Here is a 14,542-nt window from a genome sequence, read left to right as displayed (position 1 = left end):
TTCGTTTGCTTTTAGCTCGGTAGTTTACAAGTCTTCAGGGTTTGGGGGTTGGTGGTTTTATCACTGGGAAAATTCCGTGGAAATACCACTTCTCTGCATTCCCAGTCTACAAAGTTCACTTGACAGAGACACATGCCCACCGAGCACCATCAAGGTTTACAGTAAGCGGTGACTAATCTCCACAGCGTGCACTGTATGCGGATCACTGAGTCAGCCTGAAAGTTGGTTCATTCACTCCAACACCGCTTCTTCCATTCTCCTCTCTCTCTGAGCTGCAGGCACATCTGAAAGCTGCCTTCCCTTCATTCAAAAAAGCTTCATATTGCCTTAATAGGGACAAAAACTGACTGCTCTGGTGCAGGACTGACCTGAAAAACACAGGCTTGCCTGGCAACAGCAAAAAACAACCCCCAAAAATACCAACTAGAAGGACAAAAGGAAAGGCCTACATAAAAAGCCCTACATTTATTGTCCAGCAACAAACTCCCATGTGTGCAAGGAAGAAGCCTCACAGGAAGGGACTCAATAGGGTCTGTGCTGCCAGGAAAACATCCCAGCTTCACTGTTTTACAAGGGCATGTAGTGGTGGGACAAGGGGGAATGGCTTGAACCTGCCCGAGGGGAGACTGAGATGAGCTCTTAGGCAGAAGCTCTTCCCTGTGAGGGTGCTGAGGCGCTGGCACAGGGTGCCCAGAGAAGCTGTGGCTGCCCCATCCCTGGCAGTGCTCAAGGCCAGGTTGGACACAGGGGCTTGGAGCAAGCTGCTCCAGTGGAAGGGGTCCCTGCCCATGGCAGGGGGTTGGTGATGGATGAGCTTTAAGATCCCTTCCCAGACAAGGGAAACCTTCCCAAGGAACCTTCCCAAACCCAAACCAGGCTGGGATTCCATGATTTGGCAATCTGATTGTACACAGCCCATGAGAAACGCCCGATTTAAGTGATCTGGTTTACTGACAACAACAGCAGCAGCAGAAACGACACAGGCACATACTATCGATAGCTGGAATGGCCATAGATGACTTTGCATTTGCTGAAACCTAAAGTAAAATGCTCCACTCTTTTGTTCTCTTTTTTTTTTTTTTCGTTTCTTTTAATTTACATAATTTGCAGCACAGATTTTCCAGAAATAATCTGAAAGTAAAAGTTCTACCTGAAGAAAAAAAAGAACGAACAACCCAAAACCTGTTTACAATAAGGATGACACGGGGCTCAAACGTAAGGATTTTCTCTACATAATTGAAGCCTATCATCCACTTTGTAATTACAATTCTTCAACCAGAAGACTACAAGTATTACAGAGGAGAGTAATTGCAGCAAAGAGCTGCCTTCATACACAGATCCAAGCAGTCACACAGGTCAGCCAACCAACTCCAGTACAGATGAGTAAAAACGGACTGATTTGGCCAATCCTGAGCACACTTCATCCATCACCCAGCCTGTGTGCTATAGCAGTCTGTGTGCTATAGCCACCACGTGTGTGCTGCAGCAGCGTTATTAGCTTTGGACCATCGCCTGCTGGCTGAGAGCGGGTCTTTAAAACCAGATGAGCCCGTGTTATTTTAATGAACCCCTACTTGTGAGTAACCATCAAGTAGTTAGCTTAGGGATCCTACTGACAGACTTCCAGCATGGAAACATCACTCCTTTCATAAATGAGTGCAATTCTGTGGTGCTAGTCTAGCGTTTATTTACGTGCATTCAACAACCAGATTAAAACTTCTTTTGGAAGTTGGAAATCACTTGCCATAAAAGCCTGATAGGACTTTATTTTACCATCCCCGCTCGTGTTAAGCAGTACCTTACTATGCAGGCAGTCAGGTTTGGCTTAACTCATGTTCTTTTCATTAACAAAAGAGCGCTTATCCCAACATCTCTTTGCTGTGCACCTCCCTTTTCAGGCGTATTAGTTCTTTAAATCTAAAGCTGGTTTTAACTTCAAAGACTAAACTGCAAGCAAAACGAAGGATAAAATTCACCCTCTGCAATGCATCTTTGGTTTCCAAGCATATAAATGGTGGAGCCTTTTTTGTTTTACCTGCAAGGCATATTCTCTTATTCATGCTTTTTCATTATAATAGCAGCAACTTTAGAAAAGTATTAAAGTTCATTACGAACCAGCTCTTTCAAAATTTCATAGTCCCAAAGAAACCAAAAGACAACCCCACTTTTTCTCACATCAGAGAAAATTTGCTTCTCATTTTCTGCTTTTATCAAACGCACGCAGGCAGCGGCAATACTTCTTCATCACGAAGCAGGCAGCTTAGATCCCAATTTACTGAACTCTGACAGCACAAACCAAGCTTATCTGATGGGAAAAATGCAGAGAATTACTGTCCATCACCATGACTGAGAAGCCTCTTCCAGTCTTGGAAATGCAGAGCATCAATGGCAAAAGAGGGAGAAGCTGCCTGCCAGTGCTTCTGCAAACGTGTTGGCTGAGAGGAATTATTGCCACCTTCAAAGAAGGGATGTCCCTCACATACTCAGAAATAGGGGTTTAACAGAGTTATGAATAGGAGTTTCACTCTTCCAGACATAAACTGTTTGCTGATTGAGAAAACTCCTCCATTTCCCCCTTTCTACACCTGATGCTTTGCCATGCAGGGCTACTGAACACATGGGGATGGTGTGCAGGGCATTCCTGCAGCTGATGGCTGAAAGGTAACTAGTGCTTCACTGCTTGTGTTCAGAGGCACCCTCTAACAAACCGGATACCTGGTTCCTATGATCTGTCTTGTCTTAGCATATCTGGAGGGGTGAAAGTCCTCCCAGACAGAGGCAAGAATGCCATTTCTGACACTCAAATGCCTACAGAGAAGACTGCATCCTGCCCTGCCTGGCATGCTACTGCTCGCAGCAATCGTGTTGCCAAAGAAAGCTGGAACTTCAAACAGCTTTACGAGATCCTTTCATATAAAGCATCCTGGTTCAGCACCTCACCACTAAAGCACACCAGTCTGTGAGATGGTTTTCTGCCTGATTCTTGCCAGGAACTCATTAGAATATCACTGCAAGTACTTGTTTATTATCATAAATAATGCTGTGATGCTGAATTCACGTTTTTACACTGATCAATAAAAACGAAGTCAACACGCTACACACCCAGCCCACACATGGAGAAAACTCATTTAACAAGAAGATCAAAGTTGTCTACCTTCTACTGCTGTAAAATCACAACCAGCCTTTTGGCTTTCGCCAGTTATCTTTGAAGAATGATTGGAAATGAACAAAACATAATTCTGGAAGCACATACTGAAATTGGCAGATACAAAACAGAGATAGGAGGTAACATGCAAATAACCACGTGGGAGACCTCCTCTTGAATTCAAACTGCATGGCAGGCCAAAGAGACAGCTGGAGCATCAACACTCTGCAAAGCTGCGCCATTCAACATAGCTTAACATTCACCAGCTCTCTTGTTTTCTCAAAACACATAAGGGCTCCTTTGCAATACCCAGCATAAGCTTCTGAAAAGTAGCAAAAACAACCCAAAAAGCGAGCTAGCAAAGTTAGCATCCGAAATACTCCCACCCATTTCCCCCTCCCCCCCCCCAGTATATTACAGGCACAAGAAGCAACCAAACTGCTGTGCTCAACACTGACCTACGTGGGACATCAACTTGTAGTTCAGGTGACGACAGCCTCCTGCATTCAGCAGCCACAGCTCTGGTACTCACCACAGAGCTCACAGCTACTTACAGTCCCACTGTGACCTAGGAGCCATCGCAAAGGGGATGCTTTCAGTCTCCAGAGAGAGCAACACGCAGCCCTCTCCCCGCTGAAAGCACTCTGTAGCCAACTCAAACCCTACCACCTCTCTGCAAGGCCAGTTTTGATGCTCAGCACAAAAGAGAGAAGAGGCAGGCCAGAAAGAAGCAACTGGAAGATATTTATAGAACTCTTAATATGTTAATACCCTAAATATCACAAGGCTTTGGCAGCCCACATTTTGGGGAAAAGAAAGCTCAGTTCAGCTATGTAGGGTCTTCTAAGTACTCATACTTGTGGCAGGTAGGGTCTTCCAAGTATTCATACTTGGGGCAGATTTAAAGACCGCTCAGCATCCATTTTTTATTTAACACACTGTTTGCTCTTGTTGCTAACAACACAAATCCGAGCATCACAAAAAGAGCAAATAACTAGCAAATTTGCTTATGAAATAACAGTGACACGATTTACTAGTCAGTTGGTTGGGGTTTTTCTGGTACAAACAGGATCTTCCACCAGGACATCTCCACCAGCACAAAGAGAAGCAGAGAGGAGGCACCCGTGGTACAAGTCCAGTGGGCAGCACTGATAGCAGGGAGCAGTTGCCAAAAAAGCCCCATTTATCTGCTCCGTCTTCAAGCATGCCACACTGTCCAAAAGAGTAAATCTTTAGCATTAATGGCTTCTTATCTTATGCCTCCACACTTTCACAGCTCTATTATGCAGGTTTTCCTCACCTCCAGGATTTAAAAACTGTATTAAAATTACACAGGATCTGTTTGAGGAAAAAACTATTACAAAACACGAATAACATCACATCTTCCTGCTCACCCATAAACTGTATTCGGTTCTGCACGTAAAGCAGAGGCTATTTCAACTTACACAAAGCTCTAAGAGCATCCATTTCACCAGGACCCACGTCAGATCATACTCTTGCAGGGGTGTCTGTATGCATTTGTGCCCTAAGATAGCACGGTTTACCCTACCGACCCATCCAAAACTACATGCCAGGTTTACAGTGTGCATTGTGTTAAGAAAAATGAAAGAATTTACTATTTAGGTGAAGAGTAAAATTAAACATAAAATTTGATATACAGCCTTACTAATGGAGCTGGAATTGGCATAACCCTCCAAATGTAAATAGAGGTCCTTCTAGGAAAAGGCATTTCAAGTTCTGATTTGGCATGTGAAACATGGCAATAGTGGGAAAAGCACTTTTTTCCTAGGACAACTGGAACTCAGATGGGACTCTTCCCCACACAGAAGTGGTGCAAAACCTTTTAGTCCCCTAATACGTCCTGTTTTACCAGCAGAATTTGGGGTTTAAAGGGGAGAATGCATTTAAGGTTATTTCTAAACATACCGGCATTAGGTTCTTTTTTCTTTAATATTTAAAAAGTAGAACACAGACTTCCTTCCTATCCTCCCCCACGCATACACTAAAAATATATAAATATATAAATAAAGGAAATGAAACTTCCCCATCAATGAAAAGGGGGGGGGGGGGTGGGGGTGTGAAGAACAAAGACCAAAATTACAGAGAACTTCAGCCATTAGCCCATTTTAAACTTAACAGCCTCTTGTTTCACAGGGTTGGGTCCTTTCTTCCCCATATGCTGCAGCTCTTTAGGATCTGATACTCACTTGAAATGAAAGCACCCGAAATGGACTCTGTCCTTTAAGAGCCTTGCTCTAGCCAGTGTGAACAAAAACCTCTCACTGTCAGGGACCTCATAAAAAGGGGGCTGCCGATAACATAACATTCCTCTTATACCTCTTTTGCTGGGACAATCCTTTCCCAATCCGTGCGTCTGCAGTCTTTATGCTCCAGGGTTAGCTGGAGGTTTTAGCACCCGACCCTGAGCTTTTCCTCGTTAATAAACATGAGATTTTTAACAAATGACAAAGAAACCAACCCCAGGTATCAAAAACATCATCTGCACCAATCTCGCTTTGCTCTGGTTGTAATGAAGCCCGAACATAAAGAGGCAAAAAAAGACAAAGCAAAACAAAACCTTGCAGCACTGCACTTCAAGGACATATCACAATGCAGGCTCTATCAAAAATCTTACCATGAGCAGTTGATGAGGGGAGGGAGGGGAAAGACAACAACCATTTCCTTGCTGAACTCAAAAGACCAGCACAAATCAGTGATAAGGCCCAGGATGGCTGTTTAGAAAGGGTGAATGAGTGGGGTAGGGAAACTCGGCCCTTGGAGCCCTGTGCCTGGGAAGTGAGCTCCTGGCAGCTGAAGATCACCAATTTGTGTGAAATTCTAACAGAGTTTGGACTGGAAATCAGAGAGAGATGAACCAAAAAGAAATTCAAACAGAAAAAAAAAAGTAAAGTATCAGCAACCAGCTACCTTTTGAGTCTGTACCATCAGAGCAGCATTTTGGGTCTTTCCAGAGCAAATCATCAGTCAACTCTGAAAACTTAGGTGGGCTGTTTGTGTGAAACACGTTACTCTTTGTTATACAGTAAGCTGAAACCACAAGACTCATTTCACTCCGAACCTCAAAATACACCCAGCACTACACAACTCCAAACCCCTGCAACATCCCCGCTCTAATATGAAGAGTTTAAACTTCTTTTACAGTCCCTATTACAGGGTAACACAAAGCATGTGCCAGGTTCCCCAAACCATTATCCTCTTGAGAAGAAAGTCACATCAATGATGCATTTGCCCTGGAGTTCCTGCAGCAGCAGGTTGTAACCTGAGCATAATAACCAGGTTTTCCCCACACAAATCAATGTCTTTTTAGTTTCTGCTGCTGTTTCGAGCAGGGCCACATGAGCCCGCGCCACCACGGAGCAACACAGCCAAGGCAGAGAGAGAAAATGAACTGCTGTCACAAATACCCTTCCTTCTGCCCACAGACACCAATATCCAACAGGAACCAACGCCAATGCAACCCGACAACAGACTGTGTTACTTACATCGTCCTCCCGGCCGCGCCGGACCATGCGCTACCTGGAGACACAACGCAGCAGCGAGGAGGTGATGGTGCAAAGTCCCTGTCCTCAGCATCTCCAGATCTGAGGAGTTACACCCCGCACCCCCAGCTCTACAAGATCACTTGGCACACAGATGCTCAGAAGCAAATACAATGGATTTTCTTAACCCTGTCTGGTTTCAAGCTAAAAGTTACAGAGCAAACCCACTCTGATAAAATTGTTGCTACCTCCCTTTGAGCCACGCTCAGCCCTACTCTTTGAAGGAAGAGCCGCTTCTCTTAAAATATATTTGAATGTGCTATTTTTGGTTTTATCTTAGAAGGCCCCATTTCCCCTCCCGGCCCCGCAATCGATTACAATAATAGGTTTCTCAGAGCTGGACAAGTTAAGAAGATGTTTTAGAACTCCAAATGCATCAAAACGTATGGAATTTGCTGCTGCCTTTTTTTATTTGAGTTCCAAGCGCAGCCTCCTCACACCCCACCCTACAAATACTCACACTTGCAGAAGTGTAAGCGCAGTAACTCTGTGAGTAGAGTAAATCTGCTCTTCTAAGCAGTGCCATGAAGCCAGGCTATGTAAATAGCCCAGTGCACGGCAGAATTCACACCTGCACTCAAAGATGCTTCTGCTACATCTTACAGGTGGAAGGGAGGCAAAAAGATCCCTTAATTTTAGGGACAGAAAAACATAACAGTTCTGATGGTAATTTTTCACTGGAAGCTATGCAGCCCCCCCGAGAAAAAAAACACAAGGGGAGAAAAAAGCCTGTTTCCATATCAACAGTTATTTTATCTCTATTAACTGTTGCTTGCTTTTTCCTAAATAAACATATTTCTACTCTTATTTTCACAAATGAAACTGCCTTATCTTGCAAATTACGATGACACAGCATAAAAATGTGAGCTACAACCTCCCAGAATCTCACAATGCCATCACGGATCACAGAGCCCTTCTGCTTTAGTTTACTACTGTCCCATTGCAGTACTGCCATCACGGATCACAGAGCCCTTCTGCTTTAGTTTACTACTGTCCCATTGCAGTACTGGAAGAGAAAAGCCTTCCTGAGCACTGTGCTGAGTAAGTTTTCAAGTGACACATTCCTCATTTGGTTAGAGCAAACAAAAACAGATTAAAATACAATGAAAACATTCAGAGCAAAACATTAGCTTACTGCTGTAGGAAACCTACTGGGTACAACAGGACTGCTCTTCTTATGCTTTTGTCATACTCCCTGCCAAAGCCCAAGCTAGAAGCTCAGTTTATGATGGCAAGCCTCACTGTACCACCGGGAGAATTCGAATGGCCAGCACAAAAGAAGTAATCAAGCTTGGAGTTTAAAATCCGGGAATTCCTTTTACCTACCTAGACTAGTTGAGCGCTACCCAAAAAGCGAAACAAACCTCACACAAGGACTCATTTGTGGTCTTAAATGCATAGTGGAGTATTCTCAGAGACAGGTCACAAGTGGTAACGTGAACACTGAGAAACGTTAAGTGGGTAAGACATGGAGACCTTTTTGGTGTGCCCAATACAACACGAGTCAATGGCAGAGGTTAGTCACAGTGTGGTTTATTTATGCTCCTGCTGGGCCAAGCAGGGGTGATGCAAACACTGGAGGCAGGATGCCTACCCAGCTACCTCCTGGCCTCTTTTCCTCTCTCCCACGGTGGGATGCCAACAGCAGGACATGCACTGATAGCAGTATGATTAAGCTTTGGCCTTATTTCACCAAGAGGCCGATTCCATACTCCTCACTTAGGCCAGCTTCCACAGTGAAGTGCAGGAATTTGAGCGTTCTTGGCTCTTCAGGAACCGCTGGTTTGGCTGCCACGCCGACAGTGCTGCTCAGATCCATTCTGGAGCATCCCAGCTTTAGAAACACAAGGCACTTATCGGTGGTGGCAGAACAGATCCTAAAAGTGTTGATTTGTGCCAGAACTTTTGAGCAGGGTATAATTAAGCCTTAATTTTTTCCAAACTGTATCAGAGTATCAGTTACAGAAGACAAATGCAGACAACATATTTTCTTTCTATGAAAAATCACTTATCTAAATTGTAAACAAATACATTTAATCATAGAATCCCAGACTGATTTGGGTTGGAAGGGACCTTAAAGCTCATCCAGTTCCAACCCCCTGCCGTGAGCAGGGACACCTCACACTAGAGCAGCTTGCTCCAAGCCCCTGTGTCCAACCTGGCCTTGAACACTGCCAGGGATGGGGCAGCCACAGCTTCTCTGGGCACCCTGTGCCAGCGCCTCAGCACCCTCACAGGGAAGAGCTTCTGCCTTAGATCTAGCCTGAACTTGCCCTGTTTCAGTCTGAACCCATCACCCCGTGTCCTATGGCTGCAGTCCCTGATGAAGGGTCCCTCTCCAGCATCGTTGCAGGCCCATTTCAGATGGAAGTGCTCCAGCCCCTGATCATCTTCCTGGCCTCCTCTGGACTTGCTCCAACAGCTCCACATCATCCTGATGTTGGGGACACCAAAACTGCATACCGTTTCTTATGCCCTTACAACATTTGTTTCCTTTAAGCAAAACAGCATAGCTTAAATTCCACAATGCATATGATGCGTGGACACAGCATTGGAGAAGCAGCACCTTTGATGTTACGTATGTGCCTCAGACAAGCCTTAGGGAAAAAGGTAACATACCAACCAGGGCACATCAAGGCCTGCCACTTCAACAGAGTGCAATGGGCTATTTCTAGGTAGATGCATTAAGGAAACGGCTCCATTCTGATCCCAGTTAGCATCCAAACAAGACCACCAAGTAGCTGACAGCAAACAGAAAGGGTTTGCATGTACACCAACACTGCAAGGCCGGGTCACATCATCCTACACCGTGTAGGTCCGGGGAGCTTGCGGGTATGGGCAGCAGGGCAGCCCAGGCTCAAGCTTGCTGGGTGAACTCTCCCCTCTTCCCATACTTACAGTCAAACTATAGCTGTCAAAGAGACACAACTTCTCCCCCAGTGACTACCTGCCCAAAACATTCCTCACGGTGTGAAGCACTTTGCATCGTTTTTCATCAATAGCTTAGTTACGGGTCATCGTGTTTATTTTGCCACTATCGTATCAGGCTGCAAACACCTATAAGCCTCAGCAGGAGCTACCTGAAGCACGACCGGGGCTGATGCACTAGGACAGCCGGCACGGGTCAGATTCTCCTGGACCCACCAAGTTCCCATCTCAGATAGCCAAGCCTGCCTAGCTGACCAGCAGCCGCACAAACCACTCTGTAAAGTCAGCAGAAGGATGAGTAGGCATTATCCACTTATTAACTGGTTAACTGCCAATTAATCTTACTTGCAAATCACCTCTTTGGTACTTAAACACCTGGCCAAGAGTTGCTGCTGCTCGTTCCCCCCTTACTCACTCCCCCCCGTTTTGACGGGCCATAAAGCAAAGCCCTCCCGCACCCCCCAGCACCCATCAGGAGCAGACACCCGCGTTCATCCACACCAAGTTCTCCCCCGGCCGCACGGAAGGGAGCCGGGGGCCGCCTCATCCCTAACACGGACGCCGAGCGCAGGGGTCGCGCCTGCCTCTGCTATCGCCGGCGGGGCCGGGCCGAGGGGCGGTGGGACCACCGCTGGGACACAACTTCCGCGCCCAGCCGCGCCGCGCCGCGCCGAGCCGCCCTTCCCCGCCTCCCCGCCGCTCTCGTGGCCGGGAGCGGGAGCAGCGCCGCGGCGGGGCGCCTCGGGACCCGCACCCTCCATCCTCCCGCCCGGGCCGCGCAGGTACCGGGCACCCCGCGGCGGCCGCGGAGGAGGAGGAGGCAGCAGCAGGGCCTCGCCTCCCGGGCGCTGCACACCGAAAGTGAGCCGCAAACTGCAAACTTTCTATTTTACCCCTTTTCTCTCTTTTTTTTTTTTAATCCCCTCCCTCCCAGCGCAGCCCCGGCTCCTGCAAAACCGAAACTTGCGACGCGTTCGCCCTACCTGGCGGGGAAGTCTGCAACAAGTGCAAGCGCGGGGCGTGTGTCGGCGAGCAGGGCGCAATCGCGATATGAACTGATGACAGAGCTGCCCGGGCTCGGTCCTTACTGCACTTACAGTGCGACGCTCATCCTGTAAACAAATATCGCTCCGCCAGGAAACATACTCCCCCCCCGGCCCGGCCCGGCCCGGCGCGGCGCGGCGCGGCCCCGCTGCCCGCTCCCACCCCGGGGCGGCGGCACATGGAGCGGAGCGGAGCGGGCGCCCGCCGCACCCCGCACGGCGCAGGCGGAGGCTCCGGGCAGAGGCACTTACCTCAGCGCGGCCTCCCCGCGCCGCCGCGCTGCCTTTGCGGGTCCGCGGTGCGGGGAAGGGAAAGAAAAAGAAGGGTAAAAAAAAACACCCAAAAACCCCGGTGTCAGCAAATTGCTGTCAAATTATTCCCTCGCAGGGGAGAGGGAAGGGGGGAAGCAGAAGCAGAAGGGGGAGGAGGCTGCGGGAGGCGGCGGGATCCCTCCGCCGCGATGGCTCTGGTAGCGAAGCAGGAAGTAAGGTGTCGGCGGCGCCGCGGCCGGGCTGAGGGCTGAGGGGCACCCGCCACCCCGCGGGCCCGCCGCCCGCCGCCGCTTCCCTCCCGCTCCGCCGGCCCGGCGGCTCCTCCTCTCAGCGCGGTGAGCGCAGCGCAGGTGCCGGGGCCGCCGGCGGAGACCTGTCAGCGGCGGCCGGAGCCGCGAGTCGGAGGGAGGCGGGCGAGGGGCTGCCGAGGGCTCCCGCATGCCGCAGGGCCCTGGGGCTGGGGGGGGGTCCCGCCGGTGAGGGGATGGGGGCGAGGAGGAGGAGGACGGGGTGGGCTCCCGATGCTGCCGAGGGGTCTCCCACAGCGCCGGGGCGCCGGAGCCGGACAGTGGGAGCTGCGGTGGAGGCGCGGTCTCAACGGGAAGGGCTCGGCCCGGTGCGGGAAGGGGCTCTGTCCGGTGCGGGAAGGAGCTCGGCCCGGTGCGGGAAGGGGCTCTGTCCGGTGCGGGAAGGACTCGGCCCGGTGCGGGACGGACTCGGCTCGGTGCGGGAAGGGGCTCGGCCCAGTGAGGGGTAAGAGCTGCCGCGCTGCCCGCGGCCTCGGCTGCTGCGCCTCGCGTTAATGTGGAAGTTAATTCTCTCATAGAGCGAGCCCTGTAGGAACTTGCTGCTGTGGTCACGGAGCTTTGCCCCTGGTTGACTTAAATCACCGTTTTCTTTCGTCTTTCATTGTACAGAAACGGCACGGTGACATTCCTCATCGGTCCTGCCTCCCTGGAGCTCAGACTTCGCATTAGACTGCACCAAAATGTTCCCTTGCAGGGAAGGATTTTGCATCCTGGGAGCAGCTATGTGATGCATACAGCTTACGCAGTGCTCTGTTCAAGCTCACGGGCAATGACAAGTTAGTGTAAGAAACCATGGCTGGGAAGAGAGAAACCGAAACAGGGGTGGTTACAGGGCCTGCTTCTGCCTTCAGAGAAGGGAGAAAAAAGCCAACAGCACTCTGAAGGGTTATAACTGGAACAGAAAAAGGGCTTTGGTTTTAGCGTTTGGGATTCAGCCTTGCATTATAATGGTTACCAGCAGCTTAATTTTCTTTTTTATGGTCATCCTGGTTTCCTGGCTGCATGGCACTTCCACCGGGCCACTGCTCTTAATAATTTAACCTTTTATGAGATTGCTTTGATTTGCAGTGTAGATTGGAGCAAGAGTGAACAAGTATGATGTCACCCATCGGCTACTAAACTCCTTTGTGCTACAGCAAAGGTCTCAGTTGCTTAAAACATCAAGAGAAAGGTTTTTGGAGGGTTTTTTTTCCCAGCCAGCTAGCCATTTTCTGATTTTAGTTTTACTTAAGTGCAAAATACCATTCAGATACTGTAACTGCCCGTGCTGAGCTGTGCAAAGGCTGTGCTGAGTCTGGGATTCAATGGTTGGCTTGTTTGCTTGCTGGAGTCCTAAGTCATAGAAACAAGGTTGAAAATAGAATTAAAACCACAACTCAACATGTGCCTTGCCTCAGTTTGTTTTTTTGTGTCTGGTCTGAAACCCAGAATAGCTCAGATTGCTTCTGATTCCCAAAATTACCTTTGAAAATAAGCAGTGGGCTTTAACGCAGCCCTTCTAGGTCTGTCTCAGCTTCTGGACTTGCCCAGCTTATCAGTCCAAACCATTCCATGTGGAATTGGCCAGGTGTGACGTGGGTTACCTGAAACACTCAGGTTTGTCCTGTAACTCTCAAAACAGGAGCAAATGTCCTATTAAAATTCAAACAGAGAGTCATTCTTAAGCAGCCTTTTCACATACTACAAACTGGACCCGTCTTCCTCTGCTGTAACAAGTTTAGCTACACAAAACTCTTCTGAATGAAGTCAAGTAGTTCATTTAGCTTTGGTTAACACCTCAAGAGAACTGGGGGCCTGGCTACAGCCGCACTGCATTCTTTGTGTACCCTGCAATTCATCAACTGGTGTCCATCAAAAGCACAAAGCCTTAATTTATGTTCTCAGTTTTCCTGAGCCTCCTTCTAATTTTCAAGGCTTTAAGTATCAATCTGCCTGGTTTTGAGTCACAAACCATATTACAGTATTAAACCTCAGAGTAATTCTATGGGCTTGTCGCGGTGCCGTTTAACACCACTTCGGCACTGATAAGTGATGAGCAACGGGAGCCCTGAAGCCACGGTGAAGTCCTGGCTGGCTCAGCCGCCCGCTTGCTGTCAGAAGAGGGAGACCTTGCTCTCTCCTCCCTGCCCCGTGGAGCTGGTGCATCTCACCAAGGCAGAAGGCTCTTCCCTCTCCCTGTCTGGGTTAATTTCCTGCCATTTTGGTGAGGTCCAAGGGAGCTGCTGCAGCAGCAAGCTGCCAGGGTGGCTTAGCTGGAAACCTCCTGAAGCCTCCCACCACTTAGAAAGAGCAGCAAAGCAACAAATGTCTTCTGGTATGTGCCATTGCTCTGTCCAGTTCTTGTTAGAGACTAATGAATTGAGAGCTGTTGGAGCAAGTCCAGAGGCGGCCACGAGGATGCTCAGAGGCTGGAGCACCTCCCATATGGAGACAGGCTGAGAACATTGGGGCTGTTCAGCCTGGAGAAGAGAAGCTGTGTGGAGACCTCAGAGCAGCTTCCAGTGTCTGAAGGGGGCTACAAGGATGCTGGGGAGGGACTTCATCAGGGACTGCAGCCATAGGACAAGGGGCGATGGGTTCAGACTGAAACAGGGCAAGTTCAGGTTAGATCTAAGGCAGAAGCTCTTCCCTGTGAGGGTGCTGAGGCGCTGGCACAGGGTGCCCAGGGAAGCTGTGGCTGCCCCATCCCTGGCAGTGTTCAAGGCCAGGTTGGACACAGGGGCTGGGAGCAAGCTGTTCTGTTTGAAAGTGTCCCTGCCCATGGCATGGGGTTGGAACTGGGTGAGCTTTAAAGTCCTTTCCAACCCAGAACATTCCATGATTCTATGAATTTTGTGTTTTTCTAAGTTGGGCTGATTTAGAAATGAAAGAGTTGCAGAAGTTTAGAAGCGATAGAGGTCTTGGATCATCCTCCTGGTTCATTCCTTTCTGACCCAGGACTGCTGTGTCATTATCTTCCCAAACACCATAGCTTTTACCAGGAGGCTTTACCTTGAATTTGTGGCCTTTCCAGGAAAGCTAATGTTTAAGAAAATTTGGTGTGAGTGTGGTAGAAGGCAGCATACCTTTGTTCAACAGCTGGAGTCATAGAATTGTAGAACAGTTTGGGTTGGAAAGGACCTTAAGATCACCCAGTTCCAACCCCCCTGCCATGAGCAGGGACACCTCACACTAAACCATGCCATCCAAGGCCTCGTCCAACCTGGCCTTGAACACTGCCGGGGATGGAGCATTCACAACCTCCCTGGGCAACCCATTCCAGTGCCTCACCACCCTAACAGGAAA

The 14,542-nt window shown here is 48.9% G+C and overlaps 1 protein-coding gene and 1 long non-coding RNA gene across 4 annotated transcripts in view; one reads left to right on the top strand and one right to left on the bottom strand.

Annotated features, from left to right (window-relative positions):
- The window catches only part of TRERF1 (transcriptional regulating factor 1), a 99,712-nt gene extending 88,540 nt beyond the window's left edge, over positions 1 to 11,172 (bottom strand). For 2 of the 3 annotated variants that reach the window (XM_061348317.1, XM_061348319.1), the window contains exon 1: positions 10,617 to 10,901. The gene's annotated coding sequence lies outside the window, so the exon portion shown is untranslated. Of the gene's footprint in view, positions 1 to 10,616; positions 10,902 to 10,928 lie in introns of those variants that run through there. The other variant, XM_061348318.1, reaches the window with a different exon arrangement.
- Positions 11,173 to 11,192: 20 nt separating this feature from the next.
- Positions 11,193 to 12,642, top strand: LOC133209622 (uncharacterized). Its single transcript, XR_009724700.1, has 2 exons — positions 11,193 to 11,284; positions 11,867 to 12,642. It is a non-coding gene; the product is annotated as an uncharacterized LOC133209622 (long non-coding RNA).
- The last annotated feature ends 1,900 nt before the right edge of the window (positions 12,643 to 14,542 follow it).

This window comes from Neopsephotus bourkii, unplaced genomic scaffold (assembly GCF_033783945.1).
Source record: "Neopsephotus bourkii isolate Nb327-2 ecotype Australia unplaced genomic scaffold, CSIRO-AGI_Nbou_v1 NB_354, whole genome shotgun sequence".
Taxonomy (NCBI): Eukaryota; Metazoa; Chordata; class Aves; order Psittaciformes; family Psittacidae; genus Neopsephotus; species Neopsephotus bourkii.
This window is presented reverse-complemented; position numbering and strand designations above follow the sequence as displayed.